Source organism: Pseudophryne corroboree, chromosome 4, assembly GCF_028390025.1.
Source record: "Pseudophryne corroboree isolate aPseCor3 chromosome 4, aPseCor3.hap2, whole genome shotgun sequence".
Classification (NCBI taxonomy): Eukaryota; Metazoa; Chordata; class Amphibia; order Anura; family Myobatrachidae; genus Pseudophryne; species Pseudophryne corroboree.
Genome location: NC_086447.1, coordinates 555,742,095 through 555,760,329, shown reverse-complemented (window position 1 = coordinate 555,760,329; position 18,235 = coordinate 555,742,095). Strand labels below are relative to the sequence as shown.

The following is an 18,235-nucleotide window of genomic DNA, read 5'->3' as shown; positions in this document are numbered from 1 at the left end:
AGGCCTTCGCTAAACTTAGCCTATGCGTTCAACACAATTCAACAGTAATGGCATCCACACTGTATGTACAGTACCAGTACAATGAAATATGCAGATGCAAAAGGCCCACCTTTAATTTGCAAATTCTTCAACACACCTGCTACGTGCCCTTGCTAAGACAGAGTTGTCAGAGTTGTTGCAACTCAGCATTATCTGTACTTCGTACCTCCCAACTGTTCTGATTTTCACTGGACAGTCCCGTTTTTTTTCGGACTGTCCTGCTGTCCGTCCCGTGGGCTACAGTGTTCCGCAGAGGAGTTGGGGGGGGGGGGGGGGGGGAGTTGGGAGACTCCCTATCACTAGCTGCTCTCTGTGAATAGACGTGGGTGACAGAGGGAGTGGGGGCATGCCAGTAGCTCAATGAGCGTTGGGTATGTCCCTTAGTGACGGAAAATGGGGGCATGGCTCACAATTGTGGCATTGCCGTGAAGCTTTGCTCCTTTGCATAGGTCACACCCCCTTTTTGGGAGTGTGCGTATAAGGTGCGCGAGATGTACCTCTTCAATGTTGCTCGATGTTGGAAGCTATGATACTTGTATGTGCTCTGCTGTAGAGCATGCACAGCGTGAAAACATGCAAGATATATCTGCACGACTGACTTTAACTGAACCTTGCATCAGGCCCTATAGGGGAATAACGAGATGAAATGTTATAGTATGTGCCACCTCCAGTCCTATGACTGGAGTATAACATAGGAAGAACAATTAGGGTCACAAGTTAAATAACTTACAATGCTCCAATTGCAATGACATGCTGTACTTTTTTGAAGCGGCCTCTTCTTGCCCATGCCCCAATACAACATTGTATGTTCCCAGTAACTTATAGAGCTCCAGTAACACTACTGTCCTTCAGTAGTCTAGCCAGGTCTCAGGTAATCCACAGAAAAACAGACATATAAATGATAAAACAGTCCATTTGTCCGTCTACTTTTCTAAATTTGATTAATTACACTAAGGATCATAAGAAGGCTGATTCAGAGTCGTACATTGCTGTGATCGCTTCAGCGTCTTTTGCTGTTGTCGCAATTGCAACTTCATGCTAATATAAGCGTGCGTCTGAATGTGCAAGCATTGCATTTGCTAGTAATACCACAACTACCTGTCACACCATGATAACTTGTACCAGTCCCATGCTAGGTGTAGATTCTCTGTCAGAGTATGGCCTCGAATGTGAACAGCTAAAGCATCTGAGTTCACAAGCAGTTCAGCGACACACTCACTCTACTCCCCTAACATGCCCATAAGATGGACCATTTTTGCGCATCTAATTACAGATGTGTCCACAGTCATCTATACGCACACTGCTAATATTCACGGTCATTTTCCATGAGAACAGTGCTTGTGAATGTGCTCGGGCACTTTGTCCGCACCTGCGATCCATAGGATCACGTGGTGCATATGCACCCACTGCCGTAAACGCGGTTGGGCACAAATAATCGCACCGGCAATGCATTTGCATGTGGCAGTATGAATGAGAGAGAACACATCTGTAGCCACCTCCCTGTCACCACCCAGGTATGCCCAGCACATTTCCAAAACATAAGATACTGTGTGCCTCTGCTGTGCAAATTTTTAGTGACATAGGAGGGTATTCAATTAACCACAAAAATCCCCATGCTTCGGGGAAAGGCTATTCAATTGAATAGCCGTTTACCCACACCTAAATATTGGGGTATTAGGCGCGGAAATCCACTGATTCCACAAACCCCCATTTTGCCATATTTACACAATCTTTACCTCACAGCTAATTGGATTCCCTGGCGTGGCAATTAGGGTTTAATTGAATAACTCCCTTAGAGTGGTAGGAGTACACAGGGGCGGATTGAGATGGAAAACCATCCCGGGGAAATTTATAGAAGCAGCCGTAATGGAGGTGGGGTCTGTTGTGGGGGTGGGATTCATCCTCATAGGGTCTGATTCTGAGTTGGTTGCAAGTGTGGCCTTCCATGCGTCTTTTGTTGCAGTTGCATCTGTGACTTTATGCTAATGATGCTGCAATGCCTTTCCTGGTGTACATCCATGCATCCAAATATGCAAGGACACATTCAGTGTTTACAGATGCTGTAGTCATGCTTTGTGCGTCTTTAGACGCCACCAACGGGTGCACCAATGAAACTTTCACCAGCCCTATGCTAGAACAATTCAACATCTCTATATGCAACCAATATCAACAACATGCCCACACTACTTTACATCTGCGTCTGAGTAGCCAACCCCCTGTAACCACACAGGAACACCCAACACATTTCTAATACACCTATTGGTGCATGTGTCTAACTCTGTACTGCAACTCTGTACGAACACCCCTGCAGTGCATGCATACAACTCACATGCAAGTGCAGCAAAAAAACATTGCACAAGAAAAAAATAAAACATATTGGACCCCACGGACAAAAACACACACACATGTACCGGGTCGATACTGGGTTATTTGTGTGTCGTGAAAGGGGGTATAAGAAAGGTGTGATTCAGAATAAATGACAATGAAATGTCTATCTATCTATCTATCTATCTATCTATCTACACATTTTTTTTCAGAACATCCCCCACACACACACACACACACACACTAACACACACACACACACACACACACACACACACACGTGTATATATAATATATCTAAACATTCATGCATACATACATATATTTATCTATATATAGCGATGGGGGCACCAATATTTATCTGGGATGAACTTACGCCACTGGAAATTTCCACTGCTGTTTGAAAAGCAGAGTGACACTAAGAGATTTTATTCTCGGCTGTAACATCTGTGGGCCGGATTTAAATGTCCCCCCCCCTCCTTGCGCCGATCGCGCCAGCCGGCAGTATTCTAATGTTACTGCCGATGGGCGCTACAAGTTAATTTCAGCTCGCTACCCCCCTGGGGTAGCGAGCTGAAATGCGCGTATAGAGACCCGTTTGGGTGCCTAAATGGGTCTTTTCACAATCGCACCTATTACTTTAGTCGGGGTTTAGGTGCTTTGCGCACCTAAACCGACTGTAATGGGCGAGATCAGCACGATAACAGGGGCCATTTGAATATCGCCCTTCTATCTCCCGTCACTTTAGATGGGAGGTAAGGGGTGTAATAAGATTTGAATTCCCCCCTATATGTTCATTTATTAAGATTTTAGCGCTAGCATATTCCATTGCACTTTCTTTCAAAGATGGTCAGGGGTAGATTGGGAACTGAAAGTAGCCTCACATGGGCAGCACCACAGGTATACAACGTCAACAAACAAAATAGGCCACATATGCACATTGGCCCACCGGGAATCTTCCCTGAGTGCCCTAGGGCCAAACCGCCCCTGGGTGTACAGCAGTGTATTCGTTTTATTAGAAAGTCTGAGATAACTAAAGATCCATCTCTATTTGCTATGTGCCCTCCTTACACAACCTTCAAAATTGTAGTTTGCAAAACCACTGACAACATCACAATACTGACTACGTACAAATGCTACTGTATATGATTTCTAAAGAAAGGCAAACAACAACTGTTAATGCATTGCCAAGTGATACAAAGTAGATATTATTACAGATGCAGGAAATCACAGATGTGAACATTATAATAGGAAGAGACAATAAATACATACTTGTAGGTTTTATCCCATTATTCTCTTGGTAGAGAAGTGCCATGGTAACAACAACAAAAAAACAGTCATATTGTATGTTTATTCTATACACATGTAACAAGATGTTACAGCTGCCTCTGGGTTGGTATCGGGATCCCGGCACTTGGGATGCCAGCTGTCAGAACACTGACAGAGGCATCCTGATGTGCAGGTTCCCGACACCTGTTTGGCAAGTATTGTAACACTAACCCCCCTCCCCCCTGTTAAATGACCCTAAACTCCCCCAAGCGCCCCTCCCCCCCGCTGTCTAACACTCCCAGGTGGTGCCTAATCCTAACCCATCACCAACAACAACTGAACTTTTAAAAGTCATAATAGCTTTGTTTTAAAAGACCAAACTTAAAGCACAAGGGCCCCCATTTATCAAGCCTTGGAGAGTGATAAATAGCACAGTGATAAAGTACCAGCCAATCAGCTCCTAACTGCCATGTTACGGGCTGTGTTTGAATAATGACAGGAGCTGATTGGCTGGTGCTTTATCAGCATGCTATTTATCACTCTCCAAGGCTTGATAAATCTGGGCCAAGTTACCTTATTGAATAGAACTACTAATAACATTCATAGGCGAATCTAACAGGGCTATTATCTTACCAGGGCTTGATATAGTTTACATTCTATTCTGGTCAGTACTAGGGTAATATTAAAAAAAGTATAAGAGGTTGCGTGATGAAATACCCACCTAGCGTCCTTGATGCTAGGTGGGTATTGAAACGTGTAGGTGACTGACCCTCTAACTTCTCCTGTAATCCTACACATGCTGCACCTTACTACCTCACTGCCTCTACGATCTTACCATTACCGGTGAGAGGAGTTCCTGCTGGCCTTGCTGCAGTCATGTTAAACAGCCCTTCTACTCAGTAGGGCAGAGCGTCTTTATGTGCGTCTTTTTCCATTTAAATGTGTCTATGTGAAGAGGACACACAAGCAGCACATGCTGATTAAAATTATATCAGGAGACCGGCAGTCAGTATACCTCCTCCGGCATCACGGCAGAGGAATGCTGGCGGGAGCATGCTGACCGTCGGAATTTTCAGAGGGCGAGGTGAAGGGGGAGGTGCTGTGACCGTCGATCTCCTGACCGCCGGTCACATAACCGCATTCCGGCCCAAGTACATTACTTTGCCCAGGGCATACAGTGCTGTTAAGATGGCCCTGACAGCTTCAGGTGTTTGTGTAGGAGAAATGGCTACATGGCACAATGAGCTGGCACAGGTTTCTAGAAGATAAGAAAGACATCTGTAGGACAAAGTATTTTTAGCAATAGTGGGAATAAGAAGGAAATACAAAATAATATGAGGCCTTGCTCATACGGAACATGGGTTTCAAAGGCTCCACATATTACACAATATTTCCAGCTAATAATCACCCTATCGGCAGATGTAATATTAAAATCCCAGATGCAGGCACAAAAAGAATACATATCTTAATTACTCTAAACTTATCAAAAAATAATGACACATACAACTACAGTATGTGGCATAACAAAATTGTCCAACCTTTTATTTTAAAACCAATCAAAAACAAATGTTTAGTGGCAGAAAGAAAGAACGGCCAACTTCTCAGTTGTCACATGTCTTACACTATCAGATGTCACAACAAACTTGCAGGGTCAATTGCCCTTCTCCCCAACATGAATCAGGCTCCAACTTCCTCACCAATACACGACAATAAGCCCAACCCGCCAGCCAGCGCCGCTGACCCCAGATGGATGAAATGGGAGCGCACCATGCAACTGGACTCCCGTTCTATCCTGCCATTCTCGGTGAACACTCTAAAGACATTGAGCCCTCCACTAAACCCTAAAGTGAACTATCCAAAGCTCTGAAAACACTCATGAGAAACAAGAAAATACTTTCCGCAGTCAGGTGAAGCCCATCCTGCCAAAACGAATGAATGTCTCAATAATGAACTAAAGGGTGCCCAACTTCCATACCACCTAATTTAAAAACTCGTATGGAGGCAAAAGCATTCACATCCTCCAAGACTCATCCACAACCACACCAGGAAAATCACCACGCCATGTCCACCTAGATACAATAGACGATGACACCAACAAACACACCAGGACCACCATCCTGCCACTGCCTCAAAGTCAAGAACTATGGGCCTAGTTCAGATCTGATCACAGCAGCAAATTTGTTAGCAGTTGGGCAAAACCATGTGCACTGCAGGTGGGGCAGATATAACATGTGCAGAGAGAGTTAGATTTGGGTGGGGTGTGTTCAAACTGAAATCTAAATTGTAGAGTAAAAATAAAGCAGCCAGTATTTACCCTGCACAGAAACAATATAACCCACCCAAATCTAACTCTCTCTGCTAATGGTATATTTTCAGTGCACATGGTTTTGACCAACTGCTAACAAATTTTCTGCTGCAATCAACTCTGAATTACCCCCAATGTTAAAACAGAAGTAAGGGGCAACCTGGTCCCAAATCATCCCTACCTCCCCCGAGTGCACATTTGCCTCAAAACAGGCAAAATGGAGACTCATTTCATCCCTCTATGCCAGTGGTACCCAAACTTTTTTGAATCATGGTGCCCTAGAGTATAATTTTTTTTTTCACGGCACCACTAGGAGCTTCTTATTGAGAAATTTACAAAGAAATATTAAATTAACTTAAAGTAATTGTGTTTAAATGTCATCCTTAGGTTCAGTTATGTGGTCAGGGAAAAGATTTGCTTCTGTTTGTCAACATATTTTATCATCGGCAGCCGCCTGCACTGGTTTTGCTTATGACATTAACCATAAATAATTTTAAGTGGTCCTGGACCACCAATCCAGGGCACCCCTGCAAGTGTGACCAGCAGGCCACTACATAACCGATGCAATGGCTGCTGGTCTTGGAAAGGGGTCGGAGCTTCAGCGGATGCCGGGCAGAGAAGTATTCAATTTCCCTGCTCTTTCCGTTTTAATGTACAGATTTATGCCATCCTGAAATGGTGAATCTGTATCATACTTGCCTACCCTCCCAGAATGCCCGGGAGGCTCCCTAAAATCGTGTGGCCCTCCTGCCCCCCCCCCCTATAAAGGTGGGCAAGTCTTCCACATTTCCTAGCCCCCCTCCCCCCCTCCACGGCTGACGACAGCAGAGAACAAGTGGGAGTACTGAGGGAATCTGATTACGCGATTCACACTGAATCACGTCATCATAGCTCCGCCCCCCCCACTATACCATGCCTGTTTTCTCGGCACTGTATAGCGGGGGGGCAGAGCCACAATTACGCAATCATGATGTCACGCCCCCGGACTGCCCATCTTCCCGCTGGCCATGCCACAGGTCATCCCACCTTGCCACCGGCAATGCCCCCTTGACAGCACATCTTGCTGCAGGCCATGCCTCCATGTGTATACCACGCTGCCACCTCCCAGAGAAGGGGGCAGCAAGATAGGCAACTATGATCTGTATACAGCAGCGCAATGGAAATCTGAGCTTTCCGTTCCTCTATGAATCACTCTCGGAGCGGGGGCTGCAGCTGGAGAAGTCAGGGCCTTCTCCACGGTGACCCCTTCCTGAACAGAACAAACCAATGAAAAGCCCTGTTTTTGCTTTTCACTACTTAATAGACCCCTTTAGGGCAGTGGAAGAAGGGGCAAATTGAGTACTACTATGAGAGGTTGGAAAATAGGAAGAAATCAATTCTTATAAAAGCAGCATGGATTCTTTAAATTTATTATTAAAATAAATTAATCTGCATTATTATCCAAACACAGAGAAGAAAACCTCCTGGCACGTCATTGTTTTGCTGTGTGAATTATTTGCAGGATGATTTATTGTAAGATAATGGCTGTTACTGATGAGGAAGTGAACTTTAATATTTATATATGATGTGCAACTTGTTCCTTGACTGAAAAATAAAATGTTGACACCCAGTTCTGAGAACTGAAGAGAAGAAATCCTGTAGTTCCTGTAGCCTTGTGTCACACATCAAACACTTGAGCAAATATTGTTAACCCCATAGAATATTTTTTGTTAGTGTTTAATCACACCAGATGGCAGAGCCGGCCCTAACCAATATGATGCCCTAGGCAAGATTTTGGCTGGTGCCCCCTAGCACCACCGCTGGTTCCGCCTCTGACCTTGCACCTCTTTCCCAGCACCATCACCCCTCACCCATAGCAGTCCTTATTTTGGTGTTTGTACCCCCTATATTTTAAATAGGAACAGTTGCACATTTGGCGCACAGCCCAAAAAGGGGTGTGTTTTTGCTGGCAAGGGGCATGGCCACACAATAGTAACACCAATTCCAATTACGCCACACAGTACTGCAACTTCATTCACTTTTGATCATGCAATAGTGTCCATAATTCATATTACATCCCACAGTAGTATCACTTTACCTTATAAACATTACTCCTCACAGTAGTGCCCCTTATTCACATTACATCACACTGAATTGCTCCTTATTCCCATTACACCACACCCTATTGCTCTTTACTCACATTAGACGACACAGTAGTGCCCTTTCTATACGCAACGCCACATAGTAGAGCACCCTATACACATAATGCCACACATTAGTAATGCATTTATACACATAATTCCACACAGTAATGCCCCTTACACATGAGACTAATTAATAATGTCCTTATAAACATATTGCGCCTTACACATTATGACAACCTTTATTAATGCCCTTTTACACATAATGTCCCTTACACATAAGCTGCACATTATTAATGCCCTTATACACATAATGACACACATAGTGCCCCCTAAACATTTGCTGCACATTATTAGTGCCTCTATACACATAATGACACACATACAGTAGTACCCTTTAATGCATTTTTACATGACACACATAATGCTTCTTACACATATTCCGAACACTACTGCACAACCAACCCACTCACATGCACACAGCACTCACACTGCCACTAACACTGTGACCCATGCCCTGCTTGGATACAGATGTGTCCTTATAAATCTTGCCTCAATGCTAACGTCGGGCACCTTTTTTTTATGAAAGTGCATCTTACTTGTATTGCTATGTGGCTAGGATGCACAAGCAGCTTCTGCTGATTAAAATGATATGCAGCATGCCTATATACTGTGTGCGACTGTGGCTGTATCTGCATATGAAATGCTACACACAGAATATAGGCATGCCGCATATCATTTTAATCAGCAGAAGCTGCTGATGCCCCTAAGCATATCAAATGCCCTAGGCAATTGCCTAGTTTGCCTATGCCTAAGGCCGGCTCTGCCAGATGGTGAAGTATGTCTACTGTCTCTGTGTCTGGTGCTGGCACCATTAATCTGTGGGTACCAAAGGAACAACTTTAATCATCTACAGTACATTACTCTTGCTGGGCACGGTGTATAAACAGGAAATTGAGTAAAACACATGCATTATACAAGGGGTGGACAAAAAAATGGAAACACTAGATAATATACGGATTGACACTATTTGTGTTGGCCACACAGCAAGAACTTTTGTTGTACTGATCTCTAGTTCTCTTTTTGTTTATTTTTGCTGTGCAGTACTGGTGGGTATCCAATTAGCCACGGTAATTTCGCCGTGGCTAATTGGTTCACCGGGAGCTATTCAATTAGCCCCGATGCGGCGCACTCCTCCCCCTGATGCTGGCAATCAACACTTTGGCTGCTACTGAGGTAGAGCCTATCGACTATGTCTAGTGTTAATTTCCCATTCACTTTAGATCTCTATGCTTTAGAAATGAGAAGAACTAGCAGACATTTGTATGCATGTTTGCAAAGACGCACATACATTAGGGGGTGTATTCATTTCAATTCATGTCGGATCCTCTCCGACGGAGAGGATCTGACAGTTCAGTACTCAATGTAAATGCAAACGGCCAGCATTCCGACAATGCAGATTCAACTTGTTAACAAGTCGAATCTGCATTACCCTTAAACTGTCGGAAACAGCCGTGCTTCTGACAGAAACACGTGGATCGGCGAGTTCCACGTGGTTTTCCACAAGTGACGTTTTTTCCGACAGTCGGAAAAACGGCACTTGCATTGAATAAGTCGAATGCATATTCGACCTATTCATGTCAGAAAGTGCCGGTATGTCCGACTGTCGTAAATACCGGCACAAATTGAAAAGACCCCTTTGTATCATTTTAGAAGAGTTGGCCAAAGGTATAAGCGCCACCCAGGGTTTATAGTGAGTATAATCTGCAAGGTCACCAGCAACAGATTTCTTTAGTCTATTCAAGCAAAGAGCATTTGTTTACTTTAGTTGTTGGTTGATTTAAGTGTGCTTTCACAAAACACAAAACCTACTCGAAACCTTTAAAGGGAAAAAATAAGAATTTACTTACCGATAATTCTATTTCTCATAGTCCGTAGTGGATGCTGGGACTCCGTAAGGACCATGGGGAATAGCGGCTCCGCAGGAGACTGGGCACAAAAGTAAAAGCTTGAACTAGCTGGTGTGCACTGGCTCCTCCCCCTATGACCCTCCTCCAAGCCTCAGTTAGGATACTGTGCCCGGACGAGCGTACATAATAAGGAAGGATATTGAATCCCGGGTAAGACTCATACCAGCCACACCAATCACACCGTACAACCTGTGATCTGAACCCAGTTAACAGTATGATAAACAAAGGAGCCTCTGAAAAGATGGCTCACAACAATAATAACCCGAATTTTGTAACAATAACTATATACAAGTATTGCAGACAATCCGCACTTGGGATGGGCGCCCAGCATCCACTACGGACTATGAGAAATAGAATTATCGGTAAGTAAATTCTTATTTTCTCTAACGTCCTAAGTGGATGCTGGGACTCCGTAAGGACCATGGGGATTATACCAAAGCTCCCAAACGGGCGGGAGAGTGCGGATGACTCTGCAGCACCGAATGAGAGAACTCCAGGTCCTCCTCAGCCAGGGTATCAAATTTGTAGAATTTAGCAAACGTGTTTGCCCCTGACCAAGTAGCTGCTCGGCAAAGTTGTAAAGCCGAGACCCCTCGGGCAGCCGCCCAAGATGAGCCCACCTTCCTTGTGGAATGGGCTTTTACAGATTTTGGCTGTGGCAGGCCTGCCACAGAATGTGCAAGCTGAATTGTACTACAAATCCAACGAGCAATCGTCTGCTTAGAAGCAGGAGCACCCAGCTTGTTGGGTGCATACAGGATAAACAGCGAGTCAGATTTCCTGACTCCAGCCGTCCTGGAAATATATATTTTCAGGGCCCTGACTACGTCCAGTAACTTGGAGTCCTCCAAGTCCCTAGTAGCCGCAGGCACCACAATAGGCTGGTTCACGTGAAACGCTGAAACCACCTTTGGGAGAAATTGAGGACGAGTCCTCAATTCTGCCCTATCCGTGTGAAAAATCAGGTAAGGGCTTTTATAAGATAAAGCCGCCAATTCTGAGACACGCCTGGCTGAAGCCAGGGCTAACAGCATTACCACCTTCCATGTGAGATATTTTAATTCCACAGTGGTGAGTGGTTCAAACCAATGTGATTTTAGGAACCCCAAAACCACATTGAGATCCCAAGGTGCCACCGGGGGCACAAAAGGAGGCTGTATATGCAGTACCCCTTTGACAAACGTCTGGACTTCAGGCACTGAAGCCAGTTCTTTTTGGAAGAAAATCGACAGGGCCGAAATTTGAACCTTAATGGACCCTAATTTTAGGTCCATAGACAGTCCTGTTTGCAGGAAATGTAGGAAGCGACCCAGTTGAAATTCCTCTGTAGGGGCCTCTTTGGCCTCACACCACGCAACATATTTTCGCCAAATGCGGTGATAATGTTTCGCGGTTACATCCTTCCTGGCCTTTATCAGGGTAGGGATGACTTCTTCTGGAATGCCTTTTTCCTTCAGGATCCGGCGTTCAACCGCCATGCCGTCAAACGCAGCCGCGGTAAGTCTTGGAACAGACAAGGTCCCTGCTGGAGCAGGTCCTTTCTTAGAGGTAGAGGCCACGGGTCCTCCGTGAGCATCTCTTGAAGTTCCGGGTACCAAGTCCTTCTTGGCCAATCCGGAACCACGAGTATAGTTCTTACTCCTCTCCTTTTTATGATTCTCAGTACTTTTGGTATGAGAGGCAGAGGAGGGAACACATACACTGACTGGTACACCCATGGTGTTACCAGAGCGTCCACCGCTATTGCCTGAGGGTCCCTTGACCTGGCGCAATATCTGTCTAGTTTTTTGTTGAGACGGGACGCCATCATGTCCACCTTTGGTTTTTCCCAACGGTTTACCATCTCTTGGAAGACTTCTGGATGAAGTCCCCACTCCCCCGGGTGAAGGTCGTGTCTGCTGAGGAAGCCCGCTTCTCAGTTGTCCACTCCCGGAATGAACACTGCTGACAGTGCTATCACATGATTCTCCGCCCAGCGAAGAATCCTTGCAGCTTCTGCCATCGCCCTCCTGCTTCTCGTGCCGCCCTGTCTGTTTACGTGGGCGACTGACGTGATGTTGTCCGATTGGATCAATACCGCCTGACCCTGAAGCAGGGGTTTTGCTTGACTTAGGGCATTGTAAATGGCCCTTAGTTCCAGAATGTTTATATGAAGAGATGTTTCCATGCTTGACCACAAGCCCTGGAAATTTTGTCCCTGTGTGATTGCTCCCCAGCCTCTCAGGCTGGCATCTGTGGTCACCAGGATCCAATCCTGAATGTCGAATCTGCGGCCCTCTAGTAGATGAGCACTCTGCAGCCACCACAGAAGAGACACCCTTGTCCTTGGCGACAGGGTTATCCGCTGATGCATCTGAAGATGCGATCCGGACCATTTGTCCAGAAGATCCCACTGAAACGTTCTTGCATGGAATCTTCCAAATGGAATCGCTTCGTAAGAAGCCACCATTTTTCCCAGGACCCTCGTGCACTGATGCACTGACACCTGGCCTGGTTTTAGGAGATTCCTGACTAGCTCGGATAACTCCTCTGGGAGAAACACCTTTTTCTGGACTGTGTCCAGAATCATTCCTAGGAACAGGAGACGTGTCGTTGGAATCAGCTGCGATTTTGGAATATTTAGAATCCACCCGTGCTGACGTAACACTAACTGAGATAGTGCTACTCCGACTTCTAACTGTTCCCTGGACCTTGCCCTTATCAGGAGATCGTCCAAGTAAGGGATAATTAAAACGCCTTTTCTTCGAAGAAGAATCATCATTTCGGCCATTACCTTGGTAAAGACCCGAGGAGCCATGGACAATCCAAACGGCAGCGTCTGAAACTGATAATGACAGTTTTGTACTACAAACCTGAGGTACCCTTGGTGAGAAGGGTAGATTGGGACGTGGAGATAAGCATCTTTGATGTCCAGAGACACCATATAGTCCCCTTCTTCCAGGTTTGCTATCACTGCTCTGAGTGACTCCATCTTGAATTTGAACCTCATTATGTAAGTGTTCAAGGATTTTAGATTTAAAATTGGTCTCACCGAGCCGTCCGGCTTCGGTACCACAAACAGCGTGGAATAATACCCCTTTCCCTGTTGTAGGAGAGGTACCTTGATTATCACCTGCTGGGAATACAGCTTGTGAATAGCTTCCAAAACTGCCTCCCTGTCGGAGGGAGACTTTGGTAGAGCAGACTTCAGGAACCGGCGAGGGGGAGACGTCTCGAATTCCAGTTTGTACCCCTGTGATACTACCTGCAGAATCCAGGGGTCCACTTGCGAGTGAGCCCACTGCGCGTTGAAATTTTTGAGACGGGCCCCCACCGTGTCCGAGTCCGCTTGTAAAGCCCCAGCGTCATGCTGAAGACTTGGCAGAAGCAGAGGAGGGCTTCTGCTCCTGGGAAGAGGCTGCCTGGTGCAGTCTTTTTCCTCTTCCTCTGCCCCGGGGCAGAAATGAGTGGCCTTTTGCCCGCCTGTACTTATGGGAACGAAAGGACTGAGTTTGAAAAGACGGTGTCTTTTTCTGCTGAGAGGTGACCTGGGGTAAAAAGGTGGACTTTCCGTCCGTTGCCGTGGCCACCAGGTCCGATAGACCGGCCCCAAATAACTCCTCCCCTTTAAACGGCAATACTTCCATATGTCGTTTGGAATCCGCATCCCCTGACCACTGTCGCGTCCATAACGCTCTTCTGGCAGAAATGGACATAGCACTCACTCTTGATGCCAGGGTGCAAATATCCCTCTGTGCATCACGCATATATAGTAATGCATCCTTCAAATGCTCTATAGTTAGTAATATACTGTCCCTATCCAGGGTATCAATATTTTCAGTCAGGGAATCCGACCACGCCACTCCAGCACTGCACATCCAGGCTGATGCGATTGCTGGTCGCAGTATAACACCAGTATGTGTGTATATATCCTTCAGGATATTTTCCAGCCTTCTATCCGCTGGTTCTTTGAGGGCGGCCGTATCAGGAGACGGTAACGCTACTTGTTTAGATAAACGTGTGAGCGCTTTTCTACTCTAGGGGGTGTTTCCCAACGCGCCCTAACCTCTGGCGGGAAAGGGTATAGTGCCAATAATTTATTAGAAATTAGCACTTTTTTATCGGGGGAAACCCACGCTTTATCACACACCTCATTTAATTCATCTGACTCAGGAAAAGCTACTGGTAGTTTTTTCACTCCCCACATAATACCCTTCTTTGTGGTACTTGTAGTGTCAGAAATGTTCAATGCCTCCTTCATTGCCGTGATCATGTAACGTGTGGCCCTACTGGACATTACGTTTGTCTCCTCACCGTCGACACTGGACTCAGTATCCGTGTCTGGGTCTGTGTCGACCCACTGAGGTAACGGGCGTTTTATCGCCCCTGACGGTGTCTGAGACGCCTGGACAGGCACTAATTGATTTGTCGGCTGTCTCATGTCGTCAACAGTTTTTTGTAAAGTGCTGACATTGTCACGTAGTTCTTTAAATACAACCATCCAGTCAGGTGTCGACTCCCTAGGGGGTGACATCACTAATACAGGCAATTGCTCTGCTTCCACATCATTTTCCTCCTCATACATGTCGACACAATCGTACCGACACCCAGCACACACACAGGGAATGCTCTGATAGAGGACAGGACCCCACTAGCCCTTTGGGGAGACAGAGGGAGAGTTTGCCAGCACACACCAGAGCGCTATATATATATAGGGATAACCTTATATAAGTGTTACTCCCTTTTATAGCTGCTGTTTATAATTTAGCTGCCAATAGTGCCCCCCCTCTCTCGTTTTTACCCTGATTCTGTAGGGACTGCAGGGGAGAGTCAGGGAGCCGTCCTTCCAGCGGAACTGTGAGGGAAAATGGCGCTTGTGTGCTGAGGAGATAGGCTCCGCCCCTTCACGACGGCCTTATCTCCCGCTTTTTTCTGGAAAACTGGCAGGGGTTAAATACATCCATATAGCCCAGGAGCTTTATGTGATGTATTTCTTTTGCCATCCTAAGGTATTTCTGTTTTTATTGCGTCTCAGGGCGCTCCCCCCCAGCGCCCTGCACCCTCAGTGACCGGAGTGTGAAGTGTGCTGAGAGCAATGGCGCACAGCTGCAGTGCTGTGCGCTACCTTAGTTGAAGACAGGAACGTCTTCTGCCGCCGATTTCACCGGACCTCTTCGTTCTTCTGGCTCTGTAAGGGGGCCGGCGGCGCGGCTCCGGGACCCATCCAGGCTGAACCTGTGATCGTCCCTCTGGAGCTAATGTCCAGTAGCCTAAGAAACCCAATCCACTCTGCACGCAGGTGAGTTCGTTTCTTCTCCCCTTAGTCCCACGATGCAGTGAGCCTGTTGCCAGCAGGACTGAAAATAAAAAACCTAAAATAAACTTTTACTCTAAGCAGCTCAGGAGAGCCACCTAGCATGCACCCTTCTCGTTCGGGCACAAAAATCTAACTAACTGAGGCTTGGAGGAGGGTCATAGGGGGAGGAGCCAGTGCACACCAGCTAGTTCAAGCTTTTACTTTTGTGCCCAGTCTCCTGCGGAGCCGCTATTCCCCATGGTCCTTACGGAGTCCCAGCATCCACTTAGGACGTTAGAGAAATTCATTTGGAATCAACATGAAAAAACACTTGTAGCACTCACAGTGGGTGCAGGGAATATGCAATGCTGAGGCACTCACAACTCAGAAGCTCCTCCTGACCCTGAGACCCCTACTCTGCTCTCCATAGAGTGAAGACTTTTTCATGTGACGTAGCTTGTATACATGGAAGAACCGGCCCAGTTTGCCATATTTGAGAACATAAAGTGGTGGCTGGAGGCATGCACCTACTCATATTTCTCTAACGTCCTAAGTGGATGCTGGGACTCCGTAAGGACCATGGGGAATAGCGGCTCCGCAGGAGACAGGGCACAAAATAAAAGCTTGAGATATCAGGTGGTGTGCACTGGCTCCTCCCCCTATGACCCTCCTCCAAGCCAGTTAGATTTTTGTGCCCGGCCGAGAAGGGTGCAAACTAGGTAGCTCTCCAGAGCTGCTTAGAATAAAAGTTTAGTTAGGTTTTTTTATTTTCAGTGAGTCCTGCTGGCAACAGGCTCACTGCATCGTGGGACTAAGGGGAGAAGAAGCGAACTCACCTGAGTGCAGAGTGGATTGGGCTTCTTAGGCTATTGGACGTTAGCTCCAGAGGGACGATCACAGGTTCAGCCTGGATGGGTCACCGGAGCCGCGCCGCCGTCCCCCTTACAGAGCCAGAAGAGACGAAGGTCCGGTGAAAGCGGCGGCAGAAGACATCCTGTCTTCAAGACTAAGGTAGCGCACAGCACCGCAGCTGTGCGCCATTGCTCTCAGCACACTTCACACTCCGGTCACTGAGGGTGCAGGGCGCTGGGGGGGGAGCGCCCTGAGACGCAATATAACACACATATACCTTAGCTGGCAAAAGGAATACATCACATATAGCTCCAGGGCTATATGGATGTATTTTTCCCCCTGCCATTTTACACAAAAAAGCGGGAGTTAAGGACGTCGTGAAGGGGTGGGGCCTATCTCCTCAGCACACTGGCGCCATTATTCCCTCACAGCTCCGCTGGAAGGACGGCTCCCTGATTCTCCCCTGCAGTACTGCATCTGATTCAGGGTAAAAAAGAGAAGGGGGGGCATTTTGGCAGCAAATAACTAGATTAACAGCAGCTATAAGGGATTAACACTTATATAAGGTTATCCCTGTATATATATAGCGCTGGGTGTGTGCTGGCAGACTCTCCCTCTGTCTCTCCAAAGGGCTAAGTGAGGTCCTGTCCTCTATCAGAGCATTCCCGGTGTGTGTGCTGTGTGTCGGTACGCGTGTGTCGACATGTATGAGGAGGAAAATGAGGTGGAGGCGGAGCAGTTGCCTGTGTTAGTGATGTCACCCCCTAGGGAGTCGACACCTGACTGGATGATTGTGTTTAAGCAATTAAGTGATAATGTCAGCAATTTACAAAAAACTGTTGACGACATGAGAAAGCCGGCAAATCAATTAGTGCCTGTTCAGGCGTCTCAGACACCCTCAGGGGCCCTAAAACGGCCGCTACCTCAGTGGGTCGACACGGATCCAGATACAGATACTGAATCTAGTGTCGACGGTGACGAGACAAACGTAATGTCCAGTAGGGCCACACGTTACATGATCACGGCAATGAAAGAGGCATTGAACCTCTCTGACACTACAAATACCTCAAAGGCGGGTATTATGTGGGGTGTGAAAAAACTGCCAATAGTTTTTCCTGAGTCTGAGGAAATAAATGAGGTGTGTGATAAAGCGTGGGTTTCCCCCGATAAAAAACAGCTAATTTCTAATAAGTTATTAGCACTATACCCTTTCCCGCCAGAGGTTAGGGCACGGTGGGAAACACCCCCTAGGGTAGATAAGGCGCTCACACGTTTATCTAAACAAGTAGCGTTACCGTCCCCTGATACGGCCACCCTCAAAGAACCAGCTGATAGGAGGCTGGAAAATATCCTGAAAAGTATATACACACAAACTGGTGTTATACTGCGACCAGCAATCGCATCAGCCTGGATGTGCAGTGCTGGAGTCGCATGGGCGGATTCCCTGACTGAGAATATTGATACCCTGGATAGGGACAATATTCTGTTAACTATAGAACATTTAAAGGATGCATTGCTATATATGCGTGATGCGCAGAGGGATATTTGTACCCTGGCATCAAGAGTAAGCGCAATGTCCATCTCTGCCAGAAGAGCATTATGGACCAGACAGTGGTCAGGGGACGCAGATTCCAAACGGCACATGGAAGTATTGCCGTATAAGGGGGAGGAGTTATTTGGGGCTGGTCTAACAGACCTGGTGGCCACGGCAACGGCTGGAAAATCCACCTTTTTACCCCAGGTTACTTCACATCAACAGAAAAAGACACAGTCTTTTCAAACTCAGTCCTTTCGTTCCCATAAGTACAAGCGAGCAAAAGGTCACTCTTTTCTGCCCAAGGGCAGAGGAAGAGGAAAAAGGCAGCACCATGCAGCCGCTTCCCAGGAGCAGAAGCCCTCCCCTGCTTCTGCCAAGTCTTCAGCATGACGCTGGGGCTTTACAAGCAGACTCAGACACGGTGGGGGCCCGTCTCAAGTATTTCAACGCGCAGTGGGCTCACTCGCAAGTGGATCCCTGGATTCTACAGGTAGTATCACAGGGGTACAAACTGGAATTCGAGGCGTTTCCTCCTCATCGGTT

At 46.7% G+C, this 18,235-nt stretch overlaps 1 protein-coding gene across 4 annotated transcripts in view; it reads right to left on the bottom strand.

Annotated features, from left to right (window-relative positions):
• Positions 1 to 18,235, bottom strand: part of PDE7B (phosphodiesterase 7B) — a 698,908-nt gene that overhangs the window by 578,687 nt on the left and 101,986 nt on the right. The gene's annotated exons all lie outside the window — the stretch shown is intronic.